Here is a 24,520-nt window from a genome sequence, read left to right on the forward strand (position 1 = left end):
TGTGGGGTTGCTACACAAAGTCTGGGAACCTCAAAGCTACTGCATGGGCCAACCGTGGCAAAGGCATCCGAAGGCGTGTCACTGCCGCTGCTGTGCTACCCGGAAACTGGCAGAACTTTCTTTGTGTTGGTGAAAACATGGAAGAGCTGTTCAGTTTCTTGTCTGGACAACTTGTGAGATCCTTTGACACACCAGACAAGCAGTTGGTTGCCACAGACGGGGATTTGGTACTCGCTGTCCCACCCCTTGATGACATCACCAGTTGGCAAAATGCAACCATGAGGCCGACACCCAAATGATGGTGCATGCAGCCAGATTCATGCAGCAGATGCCATAAGGTGTGGACATCGGCAAATACTTCTACGGACAGTGGACTCAGACGTTGTCATTCTTGCTATTGCACTGGTCCAAGAGCGACATGGACATTGCTGGGGACAGGCTCTTGTCGCATGCTGCACTCTACCATCTCCATGCGACTGGGAATGGGTCAAGACTGAAGATCAGTTTCAACCCCTCAGGACAACACTACCAGAAGTTGCAAAGTCATGCTATGAACTGATGTCATGTTGAGGCAAAAAGGGATGCAGTGGGAAATGCAAATGCAAGAAGTCAGCCCTCAAAATGCACCTGTGACGGCGAATGTAACACTTAATCAGTATCAGTTACTGTTGATCATGTGTAAATACTACACATCCATGATCGCTCAGTAATCTTCCCTTTTGAGTTGGGTAATGTTAGATGGTATTGTAAACATAATTTCCTTTTGTACTGCTAAGACTAGGGGATGTGGTAATGTGTTTCTAGACGTTTTTGTTCAGTGCCGCCATTTTGAAATTCAACATGGCGGCAGTTGTAGGCACTTGTAACTGACACCATTGGATTCCTTGATCCCCAAATTGTAGAATTAGCCACCAAGAAGTAGGTTGTAGTTGACATAGATCCAGACATATTGACAATTAGAGATTTTTGATGGTCGCCATTTTGAACTTCAAAATGGCGTCTCACGCATATGGAATTTCAAGTGGCTTCATATCCAGAAATGTTTGCCGCTTATCAAAATAAGCCAAATTTGGTGCTTGTATCACTATTATGCTCCGTCAGATATGCCAGGAACAATACAATGTTTTCTTTCAACAAAAAAATGTTATGAGGTACCTTGTTCGTAGTCGTAGATGTCAAACAAGCCACTGCCTGGGTTAATGAAGCCGTCAGATATTGGCTCTGTGTGTCGTGTGATACACATGCTGCTTGTGTCTGAAAACTGGAACTCCTGGCATGACATGCGTGAACACAGGATGGCACATGACACTCGTCCAAAGACTTCCTGTGCCTGAAGATGCTGGGAGTTGACTAAAACGGCTGGAGATCCACTGGTTGTCTTTTTATAATTAGATTCTTTCAAACCTAATGTTACTGAAATACAAATAACCAAGAAAATTGCTGCGAAGTAGATAATATCCATCTTCAGTTTCAAAAACGTTTCTGTAATGCGCATTAAGCCAGCTGAAGGTCCTCCTGTCCTGTCCGCTTGAGGGAGAATGAAACACTCAAAGTAAGTTACACCTTTTACATACTACTTTGGCAGATTAAAATTTCATGCATATGAGGAGCTAAGATGCCAGTGTTGTCCTTATCAATACGATTGCTGACCGTAACTGGCTTTGTTGTGTGGCAGTTGATACCTTGCCAACAGATACGCGATACAGAAAAGGTTAAGAATACGTTCCTCGGACATTTTGCAAGATTCTTTGTTTCACATGCAATTGTGCTGCAACGTTAGACTGTGCCGTATATATATAAAATGTCTTTTTTTGCCATTACTAACAATCCATCAATCAATCCTTATTCATGGTCGGTTTTAACAGACTGCTTATGCCTAGAATTGTTTTGATGTGCTGACTTGCTTTGTTAAATGTTTATAGGCTGGTCGGCTGTGTTTGAAACTGATCAGCCGGGTCTAGAATTTCAATAGTGCGAACTGATTAGCATCTGCCAGCTCGTTTGACTGGTTTCGACAGCTTGCATCTCCAAGCGTTACGTATTTTGATACAAGTCCTGTAGACTATATCGTGTTAACTGTCTTCGGAATGTGAAACTTAAAGTAGTAGAATATATTTAAATTTGATAAAACTTGAAGAAAAATATAATGATTTCGGCACTGTTATAGTACTGATGAGGCCGTTGTTTGGGGCGTGTTACAAATTCATACAGTTTCTTAGTTTCATATCATGATAAATGAACATAGAGAAATATATCATAGTTGCTGTACAATCATATGTCATTGATTTACAAAAATTGTTACCATTTGGGTTGTGGTAGAAAAGATTATTTAGATATTTTGTTCTTAAATCAAGGCCCATGAAGATCCTGGGAAGAATAGATCTTCAGCAACCCATGCTTGCTGTAAAAGGCGACTGTGCTTGTCGTGAAAGGCGACTGACGGCATCGGGTGGTCAGGCTCACTGACTTGGTTGATGCATGTCATCGTATCCCAATTGCGCGGATCGATGCTCATGATATCAAACACTGGATTGTCTGGTCCAGACTCGAATATTTACAGGTCGCTGTCATATAGCTGGACTATTGCTGTGTGCGGCGTTAAACAACAAATTAACCCACCAACTAATCATAGAAAACAAGAGCTGACCAGTTTGGATTGTTTTCAAAGTTACTTCGAGCTACAAAACTAAACTAAACTGTCAAAAGTGTATTTTACAAAATATAAGTTGAGAGGCTGGTTACTGTGCTTGTCATAGAATATCTGCCCAGTATGGATTGTTTTCAAAGTTACTTCAAGCAACAAAACCCCACTTAACAGTCAAAAGTTCATTGCACCAAATACTCTTTTAAATACAGCAAGTCTAGACACGGTGACATTTGTCCGCCGAGTGCCAAATATGTGTCATTTTTAGACAGTATGTGTCAAGTTGAGTGGCCGGTTACTGTGCTTGTCATAGAATATGTGACCAGTATGGATTGGTTTTTGAAGTTTCTACAAGTTACAAGACTAAACTAAACTGTCAAAAGTGTATTGCACAAAATATGCTTCAAAACAAGGCAAGTCTAGAAAAGGCGACATTTGTCAGCCAAGATCCAAAATTGTGTCATTTTGAGACAAGATGTGTCAAGTTGAGAGGCCAGTTACTGTGCATGTCCCGGAGTATCTGCCCAGTATGGATTGTTTTCGAAGTTTCTACAAGTTACAAAACTCCACTAAACAGTCAAAAGTGTATAGCATGAAATACTATGTGAATACAGCAAGTTTAGAAAAGGCTATATTTGTCAGCCGAGTGACAAAAATGTGTCATTTTTAGTCAATACATGTAAACTTGAGAGGCCGGTTAAACAGTCAAAAGTGCATTGCACTAAATACTCTTTTAAATACATCAAGTCTAGAAAAGGCGACATTTGTCAGCCGAGAGCCAAATGTTGATTTTTTCAAATTTTCTTAAAATTGATACTGGTGTTGTAGTTGTCATTTAGGTTTGCCATTCGAGCTCAAGTTCCAGCAGCCATGGATGATTCTTAAGACAACCTCAACTTTGCATTACAACATATGCTGATCAGTTGATGCAGCTGGATGTTGTCCTTACTGCCTCACCCCATATGCCACTGCATCCTCAAGAAACACAACTCCCGTGTTGTGGTCCAGATTACCTGAGTGCCTCATCTCACAGTTGACCCACCCACCACTGATACCACTGTCATCCAGTCGAGATGACACACCCACCAACAACGGCATACAGTGAAGGTTGTTACCCCACCCACACTGACATGTGCATCCAGTCGAGTTTGCTACCACACCTAGCAAAATCAGCAAACAGCGAAGGTGGATACCACACACGCAATTCTAAAGCCCTCCTTCCCCCACTCCCAATTCCCACATACACACAGAGGCACAGGGAAGCCCCAGCCCCCTCCCCCCCCCCCCCCCCCCCCCTCCCCCCACACACACAAAGGCACAGAACAACCACCACTCCCACACACAACACACTGACATACACACAAACTACAGGCCCGTCCTCCCGACCACCCCACACATACACACACAATACAGCCCACCCCCACAGTACAGCCTCCCCACCCCCTACCCCCCACAGATGTACATCGTACAGACCCTTCATACACACCGTCACACACAGAGGCAAAGAACAGCTCCCCCCCCCTCCCTCATTCACAGACAGACACTGTACTGTCCCCAACCCCACCCCGACCCCCACACAGGCAAAGTACATCCACCGCACCTACATACACACAGAGTACAGCTCGCCATCCCCCATGACACATACACATACACACAGATACAGTACAGTCCCCTCTCCCCCAACAGACACATGCAAAGTACAGCCCCTCACACACATACACACAGAGACACAATAACTCAACACGACACGACGCCCCTCCCCCCCCCCCCCCCCCCCCCCTCCCCGCCACACACACACAGGGGCACAGTACCGTCAACACCCCTCCATACACACAGTACAGCCTTGCTTGGTTCGTTAATGTAGTTTTAGTACGGCTCATCATAGCACATGCTACTGCATCCTCAAGAAACACAACTCCCGTGTTGTGGTCCAGATTACCTGAGTGCCTCATCTCACAGTTGACCCACCCACCACACACATGCACACACAATTCAAACCCACCCATGCCCCACCACACACAGAGAGTACAGCTCCCTCTACACACCCCCCCCCCCCCCCCCCCCCCCAATGACACATACACACAGATACAGTACAGCCTCCTCCCCCTACCCACACACACATGCAAAGTACAGCCCCTCACACACATACACATAGAAACACAATAACTCCCCCCTCCCGACCCACACCCACACAGAGAGGCATAGTACTGCCCCCACTCCCCCCCCCCCCCCCCCCCCCCCCCATACACACACAGTACAGCCTTGCTTGGTTCGTTAATGTAATTTTAGTACAGCTCATCATAGCACATGGCCTTTGAGATTCCGTGCTCACCAGCCTAAAGGAAATGTGCTCACCCATTTAGATTTCTGTGCTCACCTCAACCAGGGATGGTGGTGGGGTTAACAAGATTGTGCCAGCTGACAGGTGTTGTGCCAAACTGGTCAACAAGCAAGGGATGTTTAGACAACAGTTAGAGTTGAGTAGAGTCAGGCACAACATCCTGAAGGATACAGTTAAGATATGCCTCCTTGTATTTTTCCAGATCAAGTTTATTTAGTTTATTACTAGACATAAATTACTATGGTATACACTGCAGGTTTCCCTGTACAATCATATAACTACAGACACGAGAGTCATAAATCATGACTTCTCCCTACATGTTTGGTGTATCCAAAATGCAAATATTTGTGTTATATCTATTTGTATCACCATAAATATCACGTTTTCTCAGAAGTATTGTTGTATTTCATTTGTACACATTACAAAGATTACAAGGTGTGGACCTCTTGCTGTGTGAAAGTTGCCAATATTACTACCTATGACATCTTGGTGATGCCAACTGTGTTAGTCAGTCATGGCTTATGATAGATATCCTATAGGTGTAGAATAGAACTGTGGGCTTCTCAACAGGCATTTCAGTATATTTCAGTATATATATATACTACACATATTTCAACCCATCACCTTGCACCACCCGCGCAAGGGCGGCAGGGACAGTCAACTTCATTCGCCGCATTCTCACTCACAACACCACTCACGTAATCAAAGGGCAGACAACTTGGGGCATTCAAGCTTGCTTCCTTGGCCATTCACTCTCTTGCCTTACTTTGCCGTCAACTGAATTAACACAGCAATAAACAATTGGTCCCCATGTGTTTATTTAAGTACACCACACAAGAAACAGCCCAGAAAACACTACACTATGATTTTTGACATTGCTGCTAAGTATAATTATCTTGGTCTACTGTTTACAGACCACTTAGATTTTAATGCAATGACACGTGCAGCAGCAAAGTCTGCTAATAGAGCTTTGGGCCTGTTGTATTCCAAAGATAAAACAATAGGTGGTATGAATTTCCAAACAATCACCAAGTGTTCTCTCCACAACATTTGGGCTCATTTGCTTGAATACTTTCGTTGTCGTGCTCATGCACAACTCACTATCTCGCGCCTTGGCGGAATAACAAATAGATTTATTGATGTATACAGTTTAAAATGAAAACATACTGAAATTGCAAACACATACAAAGAGTTGCACGGAGAATATTATTAGTTGTAGCAGGATCACGAGGGGTGAATGGGGAGTTATGCGTTAAGTTTTATACCACGAGCCGGAGGCGATCCTGCTACAACGAATGTATCTACCCGACATATTATAATATGACATTGTAAAGGAATTCAAACAAATTCAAAATTGATAGAACAGCTGTCCGAGAGAGTTTAGATTAACTTGTGCTATGATTTCCATTGACTCGGGAAAAGTGTGCGTTTTTTTGCATAAGGGATTTATTCTGCCTCTCAGATATCTTCATGCAGCCCTTATTGCGCGTGGCGAGGTATAAGAGATTTATTCCCCCGCTGAGAAATAGATTACCCTCCAAGGCGGTTACACAGTATTTTTTATCAAGATCACGTGGACCAATCATTGAGGTATAATAAATGTACATGTAGTTCCTTGTCTGTCTGTAAACAGGGAAACAGTGAGTCCCTGACAAGGAGGTAGAATGAGCCTACCTAGAAAATAATGGACTCCTCCACACATAAAAAAGTGTAACAAAAAAGTATGATACGAGCAAACACATAAAAAATTTATTAATAAATTAGCAATTACATGAAATTAACAATAAAATCACTCTAACGAAACAGGGAAAATGTGCAACAAAGGTTAAATTCCATTCCCTGTTTAATATCTTACACCTTGTGTTTGACAACTATACGACTACCATTCCGTCTGAAATAAAAGTGCCTTATCATATCATATTTTATTAAATGCTTACCTTTGAGTGAATTGAAATGTTAGGGTTGATTACTATGACGTTATGAAACTCCTCGGACAAAACAGACTGGATCCTTGTGTATTAAATTATATTCCGCATCATCGAAGTCCCAGTACTTTTAGAGGAAATAGTGATGACAGTGAAGATAATTAATGATCAGATCATATACATGTAATATTTAAGAAAAAATAAACGTAACATAAATTTGTTGATGTAATAAAATCACTCTAGTATGTCCACATTCAATACGGTAACATTTAAAAATAAGATTACAAAGTAATTAGGAAATCTAATAAAAGTGGTAAAAATGTATTCACGCCTAATTATATCACCCCACCCACTCCTGTACATCGCTGTCGTGTTATATGCGTGTTCAGATCCCGAGACCGTGAATAGGAATAAAACTGACAAAACAAACTGCCCTAATATGACGAAATCCATTCATACAGTCCATTATGCGATTCCGACTAGAACATAAGCACGCCTTTATTGTAATGATATCATGTGTTTGTGAAAAGGCAAGCATATCCTGCCCTAACGGCTACACCCATCACAAACACATGGAAAGGCAAGTCAATTGTTAGAAGAAGAAAATACTTTAAAACAAATCACGGAGAAGAGAGAAACTGTATTTAATTAATGTGTCACGTACATATTAAATTCATATTGTACCGGTAAAAACTGTGAAGTGAGTTAGTGAGTTAAAATTTTAAGTCACATCGGCAATATTTCAGCCATATCGTGACTATCAAGGGTTAAACATGTAGATACATTGGGACTTACATAAAAACCTGCCAACGAGGGACAGTAAACTAACTAGACTTATCACACAAAAATATTTAAAAGTAGTATGTAATCATAAAATGGATAGCACTTTACATAACATTACATTATAAAATCGGGCTATAGATCGCCAGCAACTGAAGGTAGATCACAATAGTAGGGGCCATGGGGTCTTCCAGGCCTTTAGCTCTCTGCATGGACCCAAGCCAGATTTACGTCATCCATTCAGGTGTTGGCGATTATTGCCAAATTTAGCCAAATTAAAAGAACACATATTCTACGATAAAAACTGTAGTTGGAATAACATACTTTGAATGATATGAACTTACGATACCCTCTCAGGGGGACAACAACTGTGGAGCCCATCTTTAAGAGGCTTATATGTGACACAACAACAAATTAAATTGCACAGATATACTTTTCAGGCGTATAAACATACCTGGTGAATATAATGTTTTCTATATATCTGTTTACACATAAAACAATTCAAATATACAATAACATAGTAGAATAAGTACTTATAACAAGTAAGTAAAAGTCATATTTACGTGTTAACATACATGATTTAATAGTACATAATTTAGCTTGTTGCATAATCCTTGTTCTGGTTGTTGTATTCATATTATGAAATAACTCTTTTCAATTATGTTTCTCCAGCAATTAACGAGTAAACCCTCATAATGATGCCAACTAGCATCATAAACCATCAAAACATTAGCACAAAATGCCATATATGAAGATATTCATACAACAAGGATCATCTACAGTTTGGTGACAAGAACATTGATCGTGAAAGAGAAATTCTGACCACAGACTCTTATCAGGTGACGTCAACATTTGACTTGGCCTATTGTGACATGACATTAATGTCCATATACTTCACACAATAGTTCAACTCTGGTGGCTACTTAAAACAAATTACTGAACATTGAAGTATGAATATTATAAAATATGATAAAACAGTAAATGGTTGAGTTTGGTGACGGTGACAAACATCTATAGTGACTGACAGCGACAGTGGTTAAATAATTTTTCGAGGAACAATTACATTTATTGACAACATCTACAGTAAGAAGCTGAACAACATATATCTTCCTATATCCACCCTTACTCTGATTCTTAACTAATGTTATAGCTAAAGGTAGGGTGGAAGTTCAAAATTGGTTACAACAAGAGGGAAACATCTATGTGCACGACGTCTCGGGGAGATACGTACATGCAACATCATTGTTTGTTGTTTAACGCCGCACTCAGCAGTATTCAAGCTACATGACGGCGGTCTGTAAATAATCGAGTCTGGACCAGACAATCCCGTGTTTGATATCATCAGCTTCATCGCTATTGGCATACAATGACATGCATCAACCAAGTCAGCGAGCATGACCACCCGATTCCGTTAGTCGCCTCTTATGACAAGCATAGTCGCCTTTTACCGCAACCATGGGTTGTTGAAGACCTATTCTACACCGGAATCTTCACAGGTTGGAATATTGTTGACTATGTTGTACATCTAACATTTCCATATTCCCAAAATGTGATTATCTGTGGATAGCCAAAAGTGGAAATAGAGGACCACATGTAGGCCTGTGATACCTCAGCTTCATGGTTATCGGTATATGCTTGGTTGGTTAGTTTGTTGTTTTACGCCTCACTCAGCAATATTCCAGCTATATGATGGCGGTCTGTAAAGAATCGAGTCTCGACCAGACAATCAAGTGGTTGACATCATGAGCATCGATCCACGCTGTTGGGAACGATCACATTCATCAACCGATTTAGCGAGCCTGACCACGCGATCCCGTCAGTCGCTTCTTACGGCAAGCATAGTCACATTTTACGGCAAGCATATGCACATTCTCCTAATGACATTAAACATTCATTTATTAACTCATTTATACATATTTGTACTTATTGATGGGTGGTGGTGGGATTTTGGGGATACAGGAACGGAGTTCGTCCGTCCGTCAGTTAAAACTTATTTAAGTCAGAAAAATGAAATTTTACAAGTGATATCACTGGTCATGATCTTAAATGAATTCGAAAATGGGTGTCTTTAATTCCTTTTTACAGAGTTATGGCCCTTGCTCCATGCTTTTCAACTAAGAGCAAACTGCACTGCAAAAAAAATCCATATATACAAGCTTGTATATCCTTTGGAAAGATGATATTTCCAAAGGATATACAAGATTGGAAAGATGATATATACAAAATATACAAGTTTGTATATATGACATATACAAAATATACAAATTTGTATATATGGTGTATCCAAATTTGTTTTGTTTGTATATATTGGTAAAGGGAGATAATTATTATGCATTGTGTATAATTATGATATATGTGCAAATTGAAGTGTTTTAAGTTGAGCACTGTGTTTCTTTGTATGTGTTGATAAAGGAGGATAATTGCTATGTATTGCTCTATAAATGTTTTGTATGTGCAAAATAGTATCAGCAAGTTACAAAAAACTGATTTAGTGGCGGGTAACATTACTGGAAGGTTTAATTAGTACTCCACACTGTTAGCGGGAGTACATACTGTCCTTGCAATGATATTGACGGGTGGGCGGTTGAGGCGTCTGGTACTTTTCCTGGCGCGGTGCTTGGTATGTGAGTAGACTTTATGGTCAAATGCACAGAGGGGATTAGCTGTCGGGGGCGATTGCTTTGGCGGTAACTTCTGTATTGAAAGTGTTTGAGCTTGGATTTGTTTTACGGGGAGGCCGCGATGTGTTTTGTAACATGCTCTCGTGCACATATGCCAACAGAGTGGATTGCACAGAGGATGAAAACTATTTTATCACTACTTAAAAGTGTTGAATTTGGTTTGTTCTGAGCTGTCGGTTTCATTGTAGATATACATTGTTATAATGTGAAATCTCGGCGGAAACGCGGAAAATCGCGTTTTGTAAAACGGTGGTCCTTGGGGAAAATTGTATTATGAGCAACCGGATGCGTAAATAACGTGTGTAATATATTCCCGTATTATATTTTATAATACTTGTTCTTTAAATATTGTTATCAATGCGAGAACGAAGATTACCTTGAAAAAACACAACAGCATGCATATGTTCTAGCAAAAGGAAACTTGATATATATTCATTTGGCTTAATTTCTACTTTGGAAAACTTAGTTGGCGCTCTAAAAGCTTGACGCTGTATAATTTGGCACGCGCATGGTTGGGTGCAAACCATATGTACATCAATAATAATAGTAAAAATAATAATAATAATAATAATAATAATACATCATGATGGCAGTTTCAATGTAAAGATTAAGTATTTTTAAAGATACGGAAAATAAATCTTGATAACTGCTTTAATCTTTGATCTTTGGGAAAATAATAATGGAATTGGTTGAGTGACTAACGTATTCTACTTTAAAAGTGACAGGAACGTGATTTACATAATTAAAATATAGAATAATATACAAATTATAAGAGAGGGTTTGTGATTTATTTTGGGATAAAGTCAGTATTTAACTTGCGCTTTCCGACATTATGCGTATTTCGCACACGGTTAAGAAAAAAAATGCAATTCATTTATTTATAAAAAGTACGAATGCATCAATCCTACATCACAGGACCATGTACATAATTTGTTGAATGTTATTTCGTGAATACACAAATTGCATAACACATTCCCTGAGGACAAACCCAAATTGCCCGTCCCTTTGTGACAGGTGTTAATTAGAGAATGTATTGCCACCATATTATGTCCCGGCACTTTTATGACATGTAATGAACCTAGTCAATCCCTGGGTCTGTAACAACAACATGGGTCTAATAAAATCAAAGTAACATAAATGTTACGTCATTCGAATTAAAAAAGAGACTGAAAAAATGTAACATGAATATAATTGCCCTTTTGAGGGTAATATAATTTTGGGAAAATATACGTTTTCTTGTATTTATGGACGACTTCACACAAGCTGAAAAATTAAACATATGTTTATATAGCTATATTTACATACATGGCATTAACATGTAATAATAATATTGATCATGTTTGTTAATTTGTACATTTCGTTGTTATTGGTATCCTGAGTATGTTGTAATAATGCATGTGTTCTGATCTTATTTGACGTAGATTACATGAACTAGTAGAGTGACTTTCTTTCATCAGCGTGGAAGGATTACCCACACATATACCCTTAATCCTTTGTCAAACAGAAAGAAGTCATATAGATATCATATCTAACTGGTACTAAAAGTTCACTATCAGTCTCCTCTGATAACAAACTTACATTTAATATCCCCAAGCTACAATACCAAGCATGCTCATGGAGTAATTATGAGAAACCCGAATGATATCCTGTCTACGTGGTCACACCCGGTGATTGTTAAGACATTCAGACAATATGGCAGTCTGTATTCATTTCTTATATCCCAAAAGTCCCCACCAAGCTTCCTTTTATTAACATTGGGATGAGGGGAGATATACATATTGTATTAAATAATACATCAATACATCAAAACAGAACAAAAAAGATAGGTCAACAGTGCGGTTGATGGAAAGGGGTTTCCTAAGAAAAGTTATTTAACTCTTTAATACTTAATACGTGTCTCAAAGTATGTATTAAGTCTTACTACTAGTTATTATATATGTGCAAATCCACCCGAATGTCGGATGTACATGGCCGATTTCAAAATAGCTAAATTAGGCACTGTTCAAATTGTTTCCAATAAACCACTGATTAGAAACTCACTTAACCTTTAGATAAGCATCGTTTCTAAATATATTGTAGTTGGGGCATGTGTAAAAATTAATGCAGTGTACCATTGTGACAGCCACAAGAGCATGCATGATGTGTTATCTGAGATGTGTTTTTTAAGCCGATGGAAGTTTAAAGTGACAAAATCTGGTATCATGGCTTAACTGAATATAACATTGTCTAAGTTTAATAATCCTCTTTTTCCGGTGACTATTCCAATTATTAATGGTATCAGGTAGGAATGACTTGCATTCAGTTCTACAACGTATAGCCTGTGAATTGGTTAGATTTCTTTATATGTAATCACTAACAGCAAAGATGTTTTCCATCTTGTAAAAAGGTGTAATGGCTACGTTGGTCTCACTCTACATTTTCACGTGGCTTGTACCTCTTATTGGCCAACAAATAGTCCGTAATCAGTGAGTGGGCGAGGTAAAAATTAACGTCTCATCGGCATTATTTCAGCGTCCGTAATGAATTAATGTGTAGACATTCTAGGATTAATTCTTTTTCTTTGGTACAATTATCCAAAACATTGGAGCAAAATATTGGCAATATATATATGCTTGTTCATGACTTATGTAAAAGGGGTTATTTATCTGAGTGATTGAGTATGGTTCACGGCGGTGGACACCAGAAAGGTATTTAAGACAATTAATCATAGGGCTTACCTCGTTAACTCGCCAATATCATAATCTGACTGAAATATTAATACCAAAGTCCTTTTATTTTAAGATTAGGTTTTGCACTTGGGCACACTTTGACGTGATATTGAACAGTTTTCTTTTTCCCTGGATTAAGTTTTACTTGCATTCATTCATTTGGTAATTTTCTCCAAATTGGCATTAATATTTTATGCAGTAGTATTTGGAACTGTCCATTTTGGGAATAGGGTTGACCCCACCGCAAGCACAGTAAACAGAAATTCCAAGGTGAATAATATGTACTATAGTTTGTTGGCTCGACATGCAAGACTCCATAATTTTAGCTATAAATTCATAGTAATATTAAATTAATTTTTTTTATAAAGAATTCATTGATGTATTTGACATGAGACGTAGCGACACTCATGTATTTTATAATAATGTACAATTTCAATGCCTTAAATCTGTTGCATTAAACAAATTCTTTGATTTGATGTTGTCATATTGTGACTCAATTTGTGTCTAGTCTTCCAAATGTTCTATTGCGAATACATATAGTGTCAGCGCTCATGATCGCCATATCTATGAATGGATGAAAATATCATCATTAATAAACTTACCTGAGCTCAATATGTGTTCTGAAGACAAATCGCTGTAAAGCATCTTGCACGGCTTCGTTCACGTTCACCCTCAAATGTACGAAAGGAAAATCTGCAACTGTGCGTGTTCAATGTTCGTTTGCATTTTTGTGACAGGCGGTCGTTATTTTCATTAAGATTCCACAAATTCATAAATCACAACTGATGTAGCTGCCTTGGTTAACTGGAGTCAGGATATAACTAATTACAAACTCTGTTCTAATTATGCTAATCGAGGAAGTGCATTATACTGGATGACAAACTTAGTAATCCTTTCACACTAATCCTTGTTTACAATGAACGCATGTCAAATGACTAAATAAACATCCTTTTTTATTTTCTTAAGTAGAAGTATCACAATGGGCGGTGAACACAACTGTTTGTAGAATGATAGTTTCAGAAAGGAATACAAATACAAATATACAGAAAGGGGTTTAAAATGGTTTCTTTCTTTGCATCCACGCATTGTTGTTGTGGATGCGGTTATTTGCTGTCGGAATTGTTTTTGCAATTCAATTAGTTAATTACATGTCACATGACAACTGCATGTCACGGGGGCCTGGACATAAATCACGTGGTGCACTATTAGGCCTATAATAACCCCCAACCTTGATCTGCATCAATTCAAAAACTCCTGAATCCTCATCGACTCCTGAACACTTAGATTTTGACGTTGTCATCTTGATCATCAGAACCATCAAAGGCGGCAAAATACAGTAAGCAACTTTTCTCCCACTTTTCAATTCAGATGTAGACAAGTACAACACGTTTAGTAATGATTTAAAAAATTGTACGAGTTTCTTAGTGTCAATAATTAGTAGAACAGACGTAAAACAGACATACGAATGGACACGTTATAGACAACAATCCTATATATTTTAGTAACAATGATTAGTTGGAGTGACCAGTATATATTTGCAAAAAATAGATTTATAAAAGTTCAGCTTATTAAGTACAATACACCCATCAAATAGAGCTGCATGTGTCAGGGACCCAATCTAGATAGCGCCAACATCTAGAACCGCTGCGCCAGAAGTAGGTAACGTTTCTAGCTCTTACGTCGAGTAAAATCAGAAATGATTCGCGTGATACATATATGATGTACATATATGTGAACAGCCTCTCGTTATTAATGCCCTTTAATTGTAGTCATCTTACTATTTGATCGTTTGTGCCACACAAAGCTATAAGTTCCGTAATAAAAATACGGAAAAATGAACAGATTAATCTCATGGACATATATTCAAAAATGGTAGTAAACGAATGAAGTAATGTGTTAATTTCCGTTCCCATAATACTGTTTAGATGAAACACCGTTAGCAACTTGAATGGGAATAAACAGTGGTAGCTGTCACTAGCCAAAGGATACTAGACTATACAAGAACAGTTTTAGCATCTCACACCGTCCCGACAGGCGCCAACCTCTCAAATATTGCACAACATATATTGATGGCGTAGTATGATATTAATATTACATTGTTTCTTGAATACTGTGCGAAGAATATTTTGTACGATGGCAAGATTCAAAACAAGTATCATTATCTTCTTTGCGAGGAATTTAGAAGTTGGAGTATTGAAAGAGGATAAGATCTGTGGATGAACAACATCACTTTCTTGATAATGGTGTTACAACATACCCCTAAGCGTCGCTCCTAACTGTGATAAAGACGTTGTTCATCAATATATCTTATCTCTACTCAGTTTTCATTATCGCTAAAATTAGACAAAACTGTAAAAATGGTTTAACATGTGTGGTAGCACAGCTAGTCCCTGTAAAATTTTCATTTAAAAAAAATAAATAAAAAATCACAGCGCACAGGGAAATTGAGCGAGGCTCAATTCGAACGGTATTCCCATGTTATGTTATGTTTTTCTGAAAAAGTACATGAAGCGGATTGGTCAAGAAGTTTATATGAAGACCACTCCGGAATACAATGATTCAAAAATGCATACATGATATTGTAAATATATCTAGATTTTTAGACAGGATAATGCATAGATAATATTCCAACAGTCAGATTAACCAGATTAAACAGATTCCTCTACGCTGGGCAAACACTGGTCTATGTAGAATCATATCGTTATCTGGGACTACGGGTTGACGAGCATCTAGATATGTGAAACTGTGAAAGAGTTGTACAATTCTGCCAGCCATGCTTTGTCTTATTCTGTTGGGTGTATGTCTTATGATGTTTTTTATGAAACTGTATGAAAGTCTTGTTGAGCCGGTAATGATCTATGGATCTGGTATATGAGGATAAAACATTAATCTAATCCACAATAGAGCCCGTAATTATTTCTTGGTGTTAGTAACGGTACCTCCAGTATAGCCACTAATGGAGACATGGGTCTCTCCTCCCCGTTTGTTACATTACATGCTAATGTTTTTAGACTACCCCAAGATTTAATAACAGTACTTGTAACGCTTTGATGAAGAAAATGGTTACTATGTAAAAGTTCATGGAGTACTAAAGTTGTTAAAATTGCCTGTAATCTTAATATTTATGATGTTATGAATATTATGACTGCTCCAATGTCCCGAAAGAAGAAAATTGCCCATATTAAAAACGTTCTCGTAAACAAAGATGAACTGAGCTGGAGAACAGAGCTTTGGAACGATAAACATAACGTTAAGGGCAATACATTAAGAACTTTCATGATCGTAACGTTGTTGCTCCTTATGTTTTAAATACAGGGACCACCGTCGCATTTTGGCTAGTTTTAGATCTGGATCGAAACAGGACGATTTACAACCCCCCAAACCTTTTAGAAAATAGAATTTGCCCGCACTGTTTTAAAATTGTTCATTAAAGTTTGTCGAAAATGAATTTCACTTTATTAAATGTTATGTCCTTTATGATCTTAGAAGTATTTTACTTAGATAATGGTCATCTCTTTTGAAACACGTGACGCATTCATAAAATAACTTCCTCTGTAAGGTTCACACCCAATTGTCAGACATCCCATTTGGCAGGTGACCGAATCATCAGACAGACCAGTCAAGTGTGACCAGTGTATTCGCCTGGTCTAAACTACTAATTACTGTGCTGCTCTCGACTGTGGTCAGAGTAAGCTATTCACCACTCGTTAAGTGATACAGATTAACCAGATTCCTCTCCGCTGGGCAAACACTGGTCTATGTAGAATGATATCGTTATCTGGGACTACGGGTTGACGAGCATCTAGATATGTGAAACTGTGAAAGAGTTGTACAATTCTGCCAGCCATGCTTTGTCTTATTCTGTTGGGTGTATGTCTTATGATGTTTTTTATGAAACTGTATGAAAGTCTTGTTGAGCCGGTAATGATCTATGGATCTGGTATATGAGGATAAAACGTTAATCTAATCCACAATAGAGCCGGTAAATTATTTCTTGGTGTTAGTAACGGTACCTCCATGTATAGCCACTAATGGAGACATGGGTCTCTCCTCCCCGTTTGTTACACTACATGCTAATGTTTTTAGACTACCCCAAGATTTAATAACAGTGCTTGTAACGCTTTGATGAAGAAAAAGGTTACTATGTAAAAGTTCATGGAGTACTAAAGTTGTTAAAATTGCCTGTAATCTTAATATTTATGATGTTATGAATATTATGACTGCTCCAATGTCCCGAAAGAAGAAAATTGCCCATATTAAAAACGTTCTCGTAAACAAAGATGAACTGAGCTGGAGAACAGAGCTTTGGAACGATAAACATCAATGTTTAAAACTACTTTCAACTACTTGTTGCTGGCGTACGCATTTTATATTGATCAAACTGTTATTAAGATCTGTAAAACATAACGAAATACAAATTATTTCATAACATCATATAGTTGTCATAATGAAAATAGTATTAAAGCATTATTGTCACATGCAATAATTATACTGTTCGGTATCATTAGTAAACTTTGCAACCACATATTATGTGAAACATTCTATAAGAGGTGAGGAAATTGAATGAAGCAGTGGTAAAATCTAACCATATATACAAAATTGTATATTTTGGAAATACCAACTATACAAAATTGTATATTTTGGAAATATCAAATATACAAAATTGTATATTTTGTATATATGGTTTTTTTTTCTTGTGCTGAGTGAAATGGGGACAAGTTTTCTCTTAAACTTACTCAAGTTACATGAATGAAACTTTGCAAGCTTATCTAAGAGATGTTTGTCAAGACTTATTTCGAAAATCATCCGCAACATCAACATTAACAACATCATCTTCCAAAACCAAGAATGGCTGAATATCCAGACTGTTTGAGTAGATAACCACATCATACAATCCTGACCATCCATCCGTCCACAACATCTCCACACTCAGGGCTTATGGCTTTATTTCCGGACTGACCACTACTATCATATTATTGACATTGAATATTGTACTTTCATCCTACCGTGTATGGACATTGTAATTGCTGTGCAGTAATTTGTACTGATTTGTAAACCGAGTTAATTCTATTACACAATTGTGGATGGTGGGTTGTCTGTTTCACACTCAATTTGTTTAAGTACAGATTTCTGGGTGAACTTAATATTTCAGTTTGGGAATCGACACTTAACACAATCAACACCATCCTCCACACACCGAGTTGACCTATGGCTGAATATCCAGATTGTTTGGGTAGAGGATCATGTCTCCATCAGGATCGCATATCCCACACCATCCTCCACACACCGAGTTGACCTATGGCTGAATATCCAGATTGTTTGGGTAGAGGATCATGTCTCCATCAGGATCACATCCCCCACACCAGCCTCCACACACTAGATCAATGACGGCGCCATTCTGTGCCCGGGTGATACTGTGCACTTTGCCTGCAGATCTTTTTCCAGTCCACGTTAGCTGGATATGAATGGAAGTGCTTTGATTCCTTTCACATAACAAGTATGAACTTCGCGATTATGAAGACAGCGGTTGGTTGGTTTGTTGTTTAACGCCGCACTCAGCAGTATTCCAGCTATATGACGGCGGTCTGTAAATAATCGAGGCTGGACCAGACAATCCAGTGATTGATATTATAAGCATCAATCTACGCAATTGGGATACGACGACATACATCAACCAAGTCAGCTAGCCTGACCACCCGATCCCGTTAATCGCCTCTTACGACAAGCATAGTCGCTTTAACGACGCGCATGGGTTGCTGAAGACCTACTCTACCCCGGATATTTCATGCATATTAATAATGCAAGCAAAACGGAATCACTTACATCAGTTGAGAACTTCATCCCTGTGCCCAGTGTGTCGATGTGAAAGGTTCCTATTCGTTTGCAGCTTCCAGAATATGAGTAACAATCTTCTGCTGAACCAAATGTATGTGGCTTCGTCTTGTTCCCGCTTGTGAAGGTGGTGTCAGTTCTCACAACAGTCATAGTCTAAAGCAAAGAAATATACCATTTCTCCAGATACGTTTAAAATCACACCAGAAGAACACAATATATTCTCCAGATTTAATTATTTACATTTTTAGGAGCTGAAGGGAAATAATTTCATTTTCTCAAAAATCCCTGCAATTTGAAAATGGCTCACAGAAACCAATACTGCCCATTAAAAATAAAATAGTGAATGACTTTAGACACATACAACTATTTGTATTCTGGTTTCATAGATAGAAATGGGGAGATGAAGTTTAAAGTAATAAACAATAAAATATAACCAAACAAAACACCCTACACTTTTCAGGCCCTTGGCTGCTGTAAGTATGAGTAATGTACGGGCATATCAGCTTGATTTGGGGGGAACATGGAACAGGCGTAATGTGATCATGTGTGGTTATGTGCTGATTTCACAATTTAGTTCTGTGCATTCCGATTTCTGGATTAACCTCCGTGGTTCAATCTGGAATCAACAGGTAACTGCATCTCTGCATGGACCCGTGAAGATTCCGGGATAGAATAGGTCTTCAGCAACCCATGCTTGCCGTAAGAGGCGACTATGCTTGTCGTAAAAGGCGACTTTGCTTGTCGTGAAAGGCGACTAACGGGATCGGGTGGTCAGGCTCGCTGACTTGGTTGATGCATGTCATCGATTCCAATTGTGTGGATCGATGCTCATGATGTCAATCACTGGATTGTCTGGTCAAGACTCGATTATTTACAGACCGCCGTAATATAGCTGGAATATTGCTGAGTGCGGCGTTAATCAACCAACCAACCAACCAACCAACCACATGACAGAAACTGAAATTATAATAGGCACTTACCGATGGCTGAACTCTGATCCTCTGAAACACTGTTACTCCGTCTTGTCCAATACCATCAGCTACTAAATAAGGCTGATCATTTCTACAATCACTGTTCGACATTTTGGGAAAGTTTCCAATGTTCCTTTTTGGCAGTGTGACATACTCCAGCTGGTGCGTATCATTCATCAAGCAGTAGACCTTCACTGACGCACCCTTGAACTGAGGAGCCAAGGGCACGATGTTGTATTCTCCACTTTCAGCTGTTGGGTTGTTTTTCCTGATCTCAAAACATGTGCTAAGATCTGCAAAGGTGACAAAAATAATACAAATGGCGTTTTTTAAATTTTGTTTGTTTGTTGTTTAACGCCGCACACAACAATATTCCAGCTATATGACGGCTATGTTGGGCACTGTCAATTGAATTAATTTAGTAATTACGTTTCCGTTTTTCACATACTTGAATTTCTAAAGTACAAAAGAACAAAATTTAAAATGACAAAGAAACACAATGTGGACACGAATTCAATCAAGATTCCTGAAATGTAAATGACAAACTTTCCTTCGAGTTTATTTATAGTGCAGCGGCATAGCCCCCAAATCTGAAAGTATTGTGCATTTTGTGATACAAGCATCAGATTTGGCACACAGTTACTTTAATATGTTGTTAACACTTTTGGATATGGAGTCATTTGAAATTCCACCTGCGTGAGACGCCATTTTGAAAATCAAAATGGCGGCCATCAAAATTCTATAATTGTCAATGTTTCTGGATCTATGTCAGCTATGCACTTCTTGGGGTCCAAGGAATTCAATGGTCTAAGATACATGTGGCTATAACTGCCACCATGTTAATTTCAAGATGGCGGCACAGTAAACAATAAGTATTTAACACAATATTTTGTTATTTTGGCCATCTATGCCACATAAAACAGTGATGTCTCAAATTCATTTTTTCGTGTGTGTGCGTGTGGGGTAGGGGTGGTTACAGACTATGCTCAAGCTAACTTGTATTTCAAAATACTATGTTGGTATAATATTGTCAATAACTTTTCTAAAGTTAAATAGGGTCATTTCCTGGCTGCGCTGCCCCTGCTCTTGTTTTAAATGTAGATGTCCCAAATGAAGACTCTGTGTCTATATATAGATCAGACTGCACGGAAGTCCCGTGCTGAACAGCTGTGACATCAGATCTATATAGAGATTTTGTGCTCGAGTTTTTCCTGCAAGAGGTACTTGTAGGTGCTCAATCTGTGGAGAGCCTCAAAACTTGAGTTGACTGCAGTCATGTCAAAAGACTATAAACTAGTTGATGTGACTAAGGCTGTGGTTAACTGGGAACTGTGTGTGTTGTGCCAAGAAGAGAAACAAGAGGTGCTTCAATGTCCTGCTGCAACAAAAAGACAAGACGAAGGCGCAGGGTACAAATCACTTGCTGACAATTTAACTCAGTTTGATGAGCTTGGACAACTACCTAAAGACCTGAAGGGACTCAATGAAGGTCAAGGAATAGCAGCTACGCTGACAGCCCACGAAGCAAGGTGGCACAAGTCTTGCAGACTCAAATTCAACAATACCAAGCTAGAACATGCTGTTAAACGAAGGCATTCTTATTGTGGTGCTGGCCCTTGCACGGCTTTAACAGACCCAGCGAAGAGAACCAGATCTCAAGCTGCACAGGTGGATAACATACAGGAAGATCTATGTTTTTTGCCATCAGGAACTTGGTATCGTCAAGCGACAACGTTGGAAATAGGGGAACATGTTGTTCGTGAGGCTGCAGAGATGCTCGAGGACACTACATTGTTGGCGCAACTGAGTGCAGGTGATATGGTGGCAAGAGAAGCCAAGTACCACAACAAATGCTTGACATCACTGTACAGTCGAGCATGGGCAGTAGTGAAAATGAGGCGCAGCAAGTCAGCAGCAGAGAACAGATCATTTCGGCTGTCGTTGTAGCTGAACTGGTGACATATATAGACGAGACTATTGCAGAAGAGTCTGCTGCATCTATATTCAAGCTAGCTGATTTGACCAAGTGGTATGCAAGCAGGATGGAACAGCTTGGGGTACAGATGGACCAGCGCGTCCACAGTACATGACTGAAAGAACGCATGCTGGCACCTGACATGCAACAGCATAAGAAAGGCAAGGGCATCCTGCTAGTATTTGAAGAGGACGTAGGGGACGCACTGCCCAAGGCATGTAAATATGACCTTGACAATGATGCCGTACATCTGGCATGGTCTGCACAGATTGTGAGAAGACTTGTTCACAGTTGGTCAGTATTTCAGTGGCTCCTTTGCTGACACATGCCAAGAAGACAGTGTGTCAACACTTGTTCTGATATAATTATCTATGATACTAGAAGGGCCTGGTGTCAAGGATCAAACAGGCCAGCGTTCCCCAGCATCTGTGGCAATAGCTCAGCTGCTGAAATACAACAGCATCAAGAATGCCAGGAAGGAGGTACATTGAGTCACCCATGTCAGGCACAACATCAACCAGGAAACACTGCTGCCAATATAGGTTGGTTTCATGCTGCATGCGCACACCAGAAAAAAGAGAGCAGGTACATACCATGTCTGTTCTAGGAATCAGCATTTCATATGACCGAGTCCTCAGAATATCTGCTGAGTTGGGCAATAGTGTTTGTGAGTGATATCACCTGGAGCATGTGGTCTGCCCACCAAGCATCCTGGATGACATTGACCACAATCCCAGTTCCACCACATCGCAAGACTCCTTCCATGGAACAGGGATTTCGCTCATACAGCACCCAGGCCATGCAGAAGGGGGAAGGGACAGGGGCATTGTTGTCATCGGGGTCGCAACCAGAGTCAAGGTTGTTGACCCGCTTCCTCGCTATTACACAGAGGTACAGCCAGTCACTTCACATGATAGGAACCCACCTATTCCAGACGGAACGCAAAAGTCACTGGAGAGAATTCTCCCTCAAGAGGGGCCAAGGAGAAAGTGTGGCTGCAACCTGTGAAACAATGTTGTGATGTGCAAAGTAGTGGTCAAAGTCCAGGAAACATTTCGTGGGCTGCACATCATGTACAAATCCAACCACTCTTTCACGACCAAAATCACTCTGTGGCAACGATCCGGGATTCCATGGATGTTGTAAAGGACGCTATCATCCACCTGAATCCATGGCAAACACCATACCGAGCTGTATGCCATTGCCAAGCAAATACAATGGAACTGGCCAGACACACACGGGGAAGACCACTTTGTGATAATCTTAGGTGGTCTTCACATCGAAATTGCTGCCATGAAGACTGCAGGAGACTGGCTACACGGCAGTGGGTGGACACAGGCCCTGGTGCAGGCTTAGATAGCAGACTCCTTTCTGCGAGCAGCACATGTTTCACGCACTAGACGCGCGTATCAGGTGACAGCTGCCACTTTCCATATTCTGGAACGTGATGCCTATGAGAAGTACACTGAACGTGCCGGTGACGTGGACGAAAAGGCACTGGCGTTTGACGCCTGGTGTGACCAGAGAGCGGTGAACTGTCCACAGTTTCAGTACTGGCCAATCACTCTCCAGCTGGAGCTCTGCATCCTCATGTTTGTGCGATCACTTGGAGAATCAAACTTTACACTTACCTTGACGCTTTGGCAGAGCTCTGCGCATGTTTTTTTGCACTTGACCATACCAACTATGCCCGCTGGCTTCCAGTACATCTGAAGGACATGCTAGAGCTTCCGGAAAAAAACACCCAGATGTTGCTAACAAGTTCAAAGGAGGACATTTCAATGCAAAGAAGACCCATCGCCCCTTCCCAGCAATTGCAGTAGACCAGGCACATGAACAAAATAATGTGTGTATCAAGGGAGATGGTGGTGGCGTTGGCCTCACAGAAGACCCCATAGCACTTCACCGTTGGATGGTTTCCGGACCAGAAGTTTTACGAGTCACGAGTTTGAATCTATGCGGCTAATGCAGGACAAAGCCACGGAATTACATCACCATGAGCAAACAAAGAAAGCACAGATCAAATTTGGCCAAGATGTCCGTGCACTCAGGTCAGTCATGGAAGAGATGGGGAACCCATTTGAGGAACAAAGTACCCACCTGCTGGTACTTGACAACAAAGAAATATTGACCGAAACAGCAGGTGAGACTGTGAAGAATGTCCTCAAAATTGGCAAAGAACAGTTCAACTCCTTTGCAAAGGAGCGTTTGGCTGACAGATCATAGCCACTGAGTGATTTTAATCAACCGCAACAAATTGCCACTGTTCAGCTCTACCAAAGCCACAGCTTCTAGCAAGAATAAGCAGCAGCTAGCTTCAGCAAAGGATGCATGAGAACCGAGCCTACCCACCAGCACTTTCCCAAGAAGGACAGTTTCGAGTCAGCAAGTCAGACCTACTCAAGCCCATAGAAGAGCTTGCCAACAAGAAAACGGATGCACCACATGTCACCTGTGCCATACTCGATGGGGCTGCCATTGTCCAGATGCTGAAGCCAGGTGGCAGCGATACATTCCTTGAATATGCGACAGGTGTGTTTGTTCCATATGTTGCATCACAGCTAGAGCATCGATCTCACCTTGACTTAGTGTGGGATCGCTACACAAAGTCTGGGAACATCAAAGCTACTGCATGGGCCAACCGTGGCAAAGGCATACGA

The sequence above is a fragment of the Haliotis rufescens genome, unplaced genomic scaffold, assembly GCF_023055435.1.
Source record: "Haliotis rufescens isolate VD_foot unplaced genomic scaffold, xgHalRufe1.0.p SCAF_33, whole genome shotgun sequence".
Taxonomy (NCBI): domain Eukaryota; kingdom Metazoa; phylum Mollusca; class Gastropoda; order Lepetellida; family Haliotidae; genus Haliotis; species Haliotis rufescens.